General features: G+C 43.1%; 1 protein-coding gene across 1 annotated transcript in view; it reads right to left on the reverse strand.

Annotated features, from left to right (window-relative positions):
- ZNF442 (zinc finger protein 442) overlaps nt 1-9299 on the reverse strand; it is a 29609-nt gene that overhangs the window by 14712 nt on the left and 5598 nt on the right. Inside the window, exons 2-3 of the mRNA XM_045379810.2 lie at nt 2861-2985; nt 1904-1972 (exon numbers count right to left, since the gene is read on the reverse strand). The gene's annotated coding sequence lies outside the window, so the exon portion shown is untranslated. The remainder of the gene's footprint in view (nt 1-1903; nt 1973-2860; nt 2986-9299) is intronic.

The raw sequence follows: 9299 nt of genomic DNA on the forward strand, positions 1-9299 counted from the left end.
CCCAGCACTTTGGGAGGCCGAGGCAGGTGAATCATGAGGTTAGGAGTTCGAGATCAGCCTGGCCAACATGGTGAGACCCTGTCTGTACTAAAAATACAAAAATTATCTGGGTATGGTGGCGGGCACCTGTAATCCCAGATACTCGGGAGGCTGAGGCAGGAGAATCGCTTGAACCCATAAGGCGGAGGTTGCAGTGAGCTGAGATCGCACCATTGCACTTCAGCCTAGGCAACAGAGCGAGACTCTCTCTCAAAAAAAAGAGAAGAAAATAATTATCCATTTCAGCTGTTTTGCTTTCTCAGCTATTTTTCCAGGACTGGCCCAGTAACAAAAGTACCAGACATAAAAGCATCATGAACTGGAACTGGGAACCCATGGCTAAAAAGAAAGGAGCCAAACATCAAGTGTAATTCAATCAAACAAAATCTTGAATCAACTTGTGAAAACTGTAGTGTTTCCTGACAAGACAAATGGGCATGTTTGAAAAACAAGAAAAAAAATGATGTCTGATTATAACTAATGAATAAATGATATTCATGTCTTTAAAAATTACAGACACACGCATGCACGCACACTCACAATCTATTATCACAAGACTCTGTTCTCTCTGAAAGATCAACTATCTTTCTGTCAGATGCTTCATCAGCCTTTCACATTAACTGCCTTTGGAATAATATTATATACTTACTTTTCCCTACGCAGTTGTGAAAAGAGGGTGCAGTGGGTCAAAGGTGATGTCAGGGGTTTATGTACAGATTTTGCATATTTTTACAAATTGCAGCATTTAACTAGTTCATTACTGTGTTATTTAAATTCTTACAAAAGCTTCCAGACAAAAATAAACACTCATATAACCATGAGGAAAAAAAATTCAGAATAGAATAGAGAGTCCAAAAATAAGGTATGACCTATGACCTATGACCACCTGATCTTCGACAAAGCTGACAAAAACAAGCAATGGGGAAAAGAGTCCCTATTCAATAAATGGTTCTGGGTTAACTGGCTAGCCATAGGCAGAAGACTGAAGCTGGACCCCTTCTTTACACCATATACAAAAATCAACTCAGGATGGATAAAGACTTAAATGTAAAACCTCAAACTATAAACACCCTGGAAGAAAACCTAGGCAATACCATCTTGTACACAGGAACAGACAAAGATTTCATGGCAAAGACAGCAAAAGCAATTGTAACAAAAGAAAAAATTGACAAGTGGGATCTAATTAAATTTAAGAGCTTCTGCACAGCAAAAGAAACTATCAACAGAGTAAACAGACAACCTACAAAATGGGAGAAAACATCTGCAAACTATACATCAGACAAAGGTCTAATATCTACCATCTATAAGAAACAAAGAAAATTACAAGAGAAAAACAAACAGTACTGTTAAAAAGTGGTCAAAGGACATGAATAGACATTTTTCCAAAGAAGACATACATGTGGAGGTCGGGGACGGTGGCTCATGCCTGTAATCCCAGCACTTTGGGAGGCCAAGGTGGGCAGATCACCTGAGGTCAGGAGTTCGAGACCAGCCTGGCCAACATGGTGAAACCCCATCTCTACTAAAAATACAAAAAAATTAGCCAGGCATGGTGGTGGCGCCTGTAATCCCAGCTACTTGGGAGGCTGAGGCAGGAGAATCGCTTGAACCTGGGAGGTGGAGGTTGCCGTGAGCCCAGATAGTGCCATTGCACCCCAGCCTAGGTGACAAGAGCGAGACTCCATCTCAAAAAAAAAAAAAGAAAAAAGGAAAAAAAAGAGAAAAATGAAATATACTTCAATCATTGCAATCATCCAGAGAAATATAAAAGGCAAATTTTTATTAACTGATTTCATCAAAAAACACTACCTATTCAACTCGTGAATTTATGTGTCAAGAGAACTTATTTACAGAATTCTCTCACCTCAATGTGCTTTTTTCTGAAAGTAAGATATAGGAATCCATAGTCCAGATCCACTTTAAGCCGGAGGCACTGATAAAAACAATAGAGTTATACATTTTATGACAATTCCTTGATGTTCCAAATTTTCTGGCACATTTTGCATGAGTGAATTTGGATCTCAGTTTTCTTTATTGTTTTTTAGAGACGGAGCCTTGCTCTGTCGCCCAGGCTAGAGTGCAGTGGCGCAATCTCAACTCACTGCAACCTCTGTCTCTGGGGTTCAGGCAATTCTCCTGCCTCAGCCTCCTAAGTAGCTGGGACTATAGGCGCATGCCACCATGCCCAGCTAATTTTTGTATTTTTAGTAGAGACAGGGTTTCACCACGTTAGCCAGGATGGTCTTGATCTCCTGACCTCGTGATCCGCCCACCTTGGCCCCTCAAAGTGCTGGGATTACAGTAGATGTCAGCCACCGCGCCCAGCGGGATCTGAGTTTTCTAAATTACATTTATAGCATATCTAGCCAGTGTGAGTTCTGATAAGGAATCGTCAATCTATCAAAGTTGTATTAATATATATATCCATGGAGGTGACACGTCAATTAACCCTTACATCATTTCATCAGGAAACATAGACAGATGCTGCACATGAAATTAGCCCTAGGCTGGACACAGTGTCTCACGCCTGTAATCCCAACACTTTGGGAGGCCACGGTGAGTGGACTGCTTGAGTTAAGGAGTTGGAGAGCGGCCTTGGTAACATGGCAAAACCCTGTCTTTACCAAAAACAACAAAAATTAGCCAGGCGTGGTGGTGCACATCTATAGTCCCAGCTACTTGGGAGGCTGAAGTGGGAGAATTGCTTGGATCGCTTGAGCCCGGGAGGCAGAGGTTGCAGAGAGCCGTGATCCCCCAATTACACTCCAGCCTGGGTGACAGAGGAAGACTCTGTCTTTAAAAATAAAAGAAAGGCTTTTACCTGAGAGCAAGATGGGTCACCAGCTATACTGGAGCCAGCGGTTCTCACTCTTGTCGCGTCTGTTCAAACCAGTATGGTCTGATCTGGAAATACAGCCTCAATATGTGCCGCCAGTGTTTCTGTAACTATGCAAAGGATATAGGCTTCAGTAAGTTGGAATAAATGACCTTCCTTCAAAGGATTATCCAAGGCATCTACCCAATGAAAAACTAGGATAGTTCTTTGTATACAAAATAAACATCTTTTAAAAACCTTCAAAAAAAAAAAAGAAATTAGCCCTATTCCTCAGAAATGTATATATTTTTGCAAGAAATGTGATTTTATTTCAATAGCATACATGTTATTATAAATGCAATACATGTTTACTCCATAAGTAGGAAATTCACTCCTTCCCAAGTTTTAACAGCTTTCTAATACTTTTAAATGTTTTGTCTTTAGTCTCCCAACCAAATATGGCTATCGTCTCTAATCACAGTAATTTTTTCCCATCCTAGTTTCTATATTGTTCATTGATTTTTGACAATAAGTTATATAGATTACTGTAATAGTGAGAGGAATTAAATAGTACTTATTTACTTATTTGTTTATTTATTTATTGAGTTAGGGTCTCACTCTGTTGCCCAGGTTAGAGTAAAGTGGTACAATCATGGCTCACTATAGCCTCGACCTCCTGGGCTCAAGTAATCCTCCTGCCTCAGCCACCTGGGTAGTTGGGATTACAGGTTAAAAACACCATGCCTAGTTAATTTAAAAATTTTTGGTAGAGACAGGGTGTCACTATGTTGCCCAGGCTGGTCTTGAATTCCTGGGCTCAAGTCTTCATCTTGCTTTGGCCTTCCAAGGTGCTGGGATTACAGGCAGGAGCCACTGTGCCTGGCTATGTTTGCTTTTGTTAGCTTATGATCCTCCTTTCAGTGGGAAGCCTGTCACACAACAGTTTCTCATCATGCTGTGCTCTGAAACATACCTTCACCACGAATCCTACATCAAGCAAAGCTCAGGTTTAAAATGAAAGACAAAACAAATACTTTTTCAAGAATAAAAACATACATATTGAAACAATTTGTTCCTACCACACCAGACCTACAAGATGAAAGAAAGTCCTTATGTCTGAAACCAAACGATGGCAAAATCCACAAGAAAAGACAGAGAGCACCATTAAAGATCATTATATGAATATAAAATCCAGACTAAATGTGTATTTCCTCACCTTTCTTCTCCTTACGGATTTGCAAAGCAACTGTGTAAAATAATAACTAGTTGGTGAATTCTTGGCCCTACAACACATAAAAATGTAACGCATGTTTTATATTTACAAATAACACTATAAAAACCTGAGCTAACTAAATGACTACTAATGGGAAAGCAATAATTATAAGAAAGTACTGTTGGATGTGCAACCCTAAGAGTTATTACACATGAAATGAAACACCCCAGAAAGGCAAAAATATACCAGAGCTATACAGGATAAATAAGATTTTTGTTTGTTTGTTTTTGTTTTTTTCTTTTTGAGATGGAGTTTCACTCTTGTTGCCCAGGCTGGAGTACAGTGGTATGATCTCAGCTCACCGCAACCTCCACCTCCTGGGTTCAAGCAATTCTCCTGCCTCAGCCTCCCAAGTAGCTGGGATTACAGGCATGCGCCACCATACCCGGCTAATTTTTATATTTTTAGTAGAGACGGGGTTTTACCATATTGGTCAGGCTGGTCTCCAACTCCTGACCTCAGGTGATCCACCCACCTTGGCCTACAAAGTGCTGGGATTACAGGCGTGAGCCACCGCGCCAGGTGGATGAATATGGAATTTATCCATAAATCACTGGAAAACTGTCCCTGATTGTGATATTATCATTTACATGATAAACACTTGAATAATCACTACCAAAACCCAAAACAAGTATAACAAAAAATAGATCATCCCGTACATTGCAAAGACATATTATGTGAAATCAGAATTTACGGTCCTTCCTTAATTAAACATTGACTCTACATCCATTCCATAACATTATAGCCCCAAGGTTTGCTGCATTCATCCAACTTGGAAATTTCCATGTTATATCACTTATTTCTTTTTTTCTTTTCTTTTTTCTTTTTTTTTGAGACAAAGTCTCGCTCTTGTCACCCAGGCTGGAGTGCAATGGTGTGATCTCGGCTCATGGCAACCTCTGCCTTTGGGTTCAAGTGATTCTCCTGCCTCAGACTCCCGAGTAGCTGGGATTACAGACACCTGCCACCATGCCTGGCTAATTTTTGAATTTTTAGTAGAGATGGGGTTTCACCATGTTGGCCAGGCTGGTTTTGAACTCCTGACCTCGTATCCGCCCACCTTGGCCTCCCAGAGTGCTGGGATTACAGGCATGAGCCACTGCGCCCAGCTACATATCTCTTTTTCAACATTGACTCTGCTTTTAAAATCAGAAAATTATTTCTTGTGCAGGTCATGATCACTTTTCATCCATTTCTTGAACTTGCAGCCCAAGAACAGAATTACAAGTCAATCATCTCTAATTGTTGCATTTTCTATTTCTGTGTTATTACGCTAGTACTAAACTGTTTTTATTAGTATGGATTTGTAATAAGTTTTGAAATCAGGAAGTGTGAGTTCACCAACTTTGTTCTGGCTTTTTTTTTTTTTTTCTTGAGACAGTCTCGCTCTTTGCCCAGGCTGGAGTGCACTGGCATGATCTCAGCTCACTGCAACCTCCACCTCTCAGGTTTAAGTGATTCCCCAGCCTCAGCCTCCTGAGTAGTTGGGATTACAGGTGTGCGCCACCACACCCAGCTAATTTTTGTATTTTTAGTAGAGATGGGATTTCACCATGTTGGTCAGACTAGTCTTGAACTCCTGACCTTGCGATCCGCCTGCCTCAGCCTCCCAAAGTGCTGGGATTACAGGCGTGAGCCACCACATCTGGCCACTGTTCTGGCTTTTGAAGACTGTTTTGTTCATTCAGAGACCCTTGAGATGTCATTCATAAAAAAATTTTAAAATGTTCAAAAATTGCTCCTAAGAAGGAATCAGGTGGTCAAACCTATCCCTAAAAGGCTACCAGGGAACAAAAAGTGCTATCTCTCAATAAGAAAATACAGGCCAGGAGCGGTGGCTCACGCCTGTAATCCCAGCACTTTGGGAGGCCAAGGCGGATAGAATACGAGGCCAGGAGATTGAGACCATCCTGGCTAACACGGTACAACCCCGTCTCTACTAAAAATACAAAAAACTTAGCCGGGCGTGCAGCTGGGCGCCTGTAGTCCCAGTTACTCGGGAGGCTGAGGCAGGAGAATGGCATGAACACAGGAGGTGGAGCTTGCAGTGAGCCGAGATCCCGCCAGCCTAGGCAACACAGCAAGACTCCGACTCAAAAAAAAAAAAAAAAAAAAGAAAAGAAAACACAAACCTAAGATGTTTTGGCATGTCACCTTGGAAAGTTTGTCATAAGGTAAGAACAAACCAAGAAATCACACACTAAAGCAGAGAGAAGTCAAAGTTCCTCAAAGTGTTAGAGCTGCCCCTGCAGTGGCAAAAATGATCCCTCTGGTTCATGATAAACTAAGGATAAAGACTAAGAAAGCACTAAGTGTGTGACTAGAGGACACATCACAGAACCACATCCCTACTGATGGTAACATCATACATGAAAAAACACTTGGCCGGGCGCGGTGGCTCAAGCCTGTAATCCCAGCACTTTGGGAGGCCGAGACGGGCGGATCACAAGGTCAGGAGATCGAGACCATCCTGGCTAACACGGTGAAACCCCGTCTCTATTAAGAAATACAAAAAAAAAACTAGCCGGGCGAGGTGGCGGGCGCCTGTAGTCCCAGCTACTTGGGAGGCTGAGGCAGGAGAATGGCGTAAACCTGGGAGGCGGAGCTTACAGTGAGCTGAGATCCGGCCACTGCACTCCAGCCCGGGCGACAGAGCAAGACTCCATCTCAAAAAAAAAAAAAAAAAAAGAAAAAACACTTAGCCAGGTCAAGCGCAGTGGCTCATCCATGTAATCCCAGCACTTTGGGAGGCCAAGGCGGGTGGATCACGAGGTCAGGAGTTCGAGACCAGCCTGACCAACATGGTAAAACCCAGTCTCAAAATACAAAAATTAGCTGGGCGTGGTGGCACGCACCTGTAATCCCAGCTACTCAGAAGGCTAAGGCAGGAGAATCACTTGAACCCAGGAGGCGGGGGTTGCAGTGAGCCAAGATTACGCCACTGTACTGCAGCCTGGGCGACAGAGCAACACTCCGTCTCATAAAAAAAAAAAGAGGCCGGGCGCGGTGGCTCACACCTGTAATCCCAGCATTTTGGGAGGCCAAGGCAGGTGGATCACTAGGCCAGGAGATTGAGACCATCCTGGCTAACACAGTGAAACCCCATCTCCAGCCGGGCGCGGTGGCTCAAGCCTGTAATCCCAGCACTTTGGGAGGCCGAGACGGGCGGATCACTAGGTCAGGAGATCGAGACCATCCTGGCTAACACGGTGAAACCCCGTCTCTACTAAAAAATACAAAAAGCTAGCCGGGCGAGGTGGCGGGCGCCTGTAGTCCCAGCTACTCGGGAGGCCGAGGCAGGAGAATGGCGTGAACCCGGGAGGCGGAGCTTGCAGTGAGCTGAGATCCGGCCACTGCACTCCAGCCCGGGGAAAGAGCGAGACTCCGTCTCAAAAAAAAAAAAAGAAACCCCATCTCCACTAAAAATACAGAAATATTAGCTGGGCATGGTGGCAGACGCCTGTAGTACTCCCAGCTACTCGGGAGGCGGAGGCAGGAGAATGGCATGAACCCGGGAGGTGACTGAGCTTGCAGTGAGTGGAGATTGCACCACTGCACTCCAGCCTGGGCGACAGAGCGAGACTCCATCTCAAAAAAAAAAACAAAAAACACTCACCCTCTATGAGCATCACTATGAGGGGGCTGAGGAGAGCAAGAGGAAGGAGTCTAAAGCCAGTAAGTTCTGGCTAGGCTAACTATGCAACACACTGCAGCCAAAGAACTTGAAGACCACAGGAGAAATGGCATTGGCTGATGCCAGGGAAACAACAGCATTCCTAGAAGAGCTCATAAAACCAAGAAAAGAAAGACTACCTTCCAGAGTAAATCTTGTATTGTCATGAATCAGGCATGTTCTAGAAGATGCCCAATGGTACCTTCCTCCATGAGTGTAGGTACTGGGGTTCGAGGCCTGGAAATATCACCTTATTCTGGTGCTGTCAGGTCATGCATCAGTTCACGAGAACAAGTGAGGCTTCGTCTACTGAGCGATCACCAGGTTCTTTAGGACAAAAGCAAAACTTGGTGGCCTGTGTCCTGGCAAGAACATAAGAAGGCTTTCTTCTACCAGTGCTTCACTCCTGATGTGATGGAACACCTCAAAAGAGAAGGGACTGCCACTCAAGGTCTTCTTCAGAATTGACAACACTCTGGGCCATCTCTCCAATCTCTTTGTTTTGCCTAAAAGAACATGCAAATGATATTTCTGCCTCCTAAAACTACATCACTGCTGCATCAGTAGATCAAGGCATCATCAAGTGCGTTAAAGTGACTTACATCCACCTGACCTTGGGTGAATTCATGGAGTCTTGATGCTAACCTTGAATGTACCACAGTGGTTTTATTGAAGAGCTTCACAAATTACAGATACAACTGTGCTTACTGGAAAGGCTATAGATGCCCTAAAGCCCAGGACAGTCAATGCATGTTATAAGCCATCATGGGGTAAGAGAGTCAGTGATTTCAGGGGCTTCCCCATATTAATGCAGTCATTAAGAATACACAAAATGTTGCAAAACACAGTTGGTGGGGAACGCTGTTTGAAATGACTGAGGATGACGTTAAGGAACACACAGAAGAGCAAAGAGAAACTCTTACCAACTAGGAACTACAAAGTCTGCTGAAATCCACTACAGATGATGATGATCTAGAAAATTTAGAAAACACAGAGCCATTGATTTGGACACTTGAAAAGTTTGCCACAGTTTTTCAGTAGGCAAAGGTGAAAAAGAGGTATGATCCTCAAAGATCCTACAATGGAACAAAGCTTTCACTCCACCCGAGAAATAACATGCCTATAAACACTGCAAGGGTTTTTTTAATATATAAAGCAAAGGAAAAGAAGAACTAGCTTCCTATAACTAAGAATCTGCAAAGAAGATGGAACATTCAATGGTTACAGATCTTCAGCCCTGAAGCCAAACAGGTCCTAACATTAGTATTACACAGCCTCCTCAAATGAGTCCACATCTATAATCATAGTTGGTTCTTCCAACGTAGATGATAGTCCTGATGTCTCACTACTTACCCACAATGCCATACATCTAGTCATCTCAACACATCAAAACATTAGGTGCCACAGAATAATCATCGTTATAATCACTATACTTGGGTTATCAAGAGAGAAGACCCAGGGTTTTGGTGAGTATTAACATATTAAACAAAAGCAATATG

Source organism: Macaca fascicularis, chromosome 19, assembly GCF_037993035.2.
Source record: "Macaca fascicularis isolate 582-1 chromosome 19, T2T-MFA8v1.1".
Lineage (NCBI taxonomy): Eukaryota > Metazoa > Chordata > Mammalia > Primates > Cercopithecidae > Macaca > Macaca fascicularis.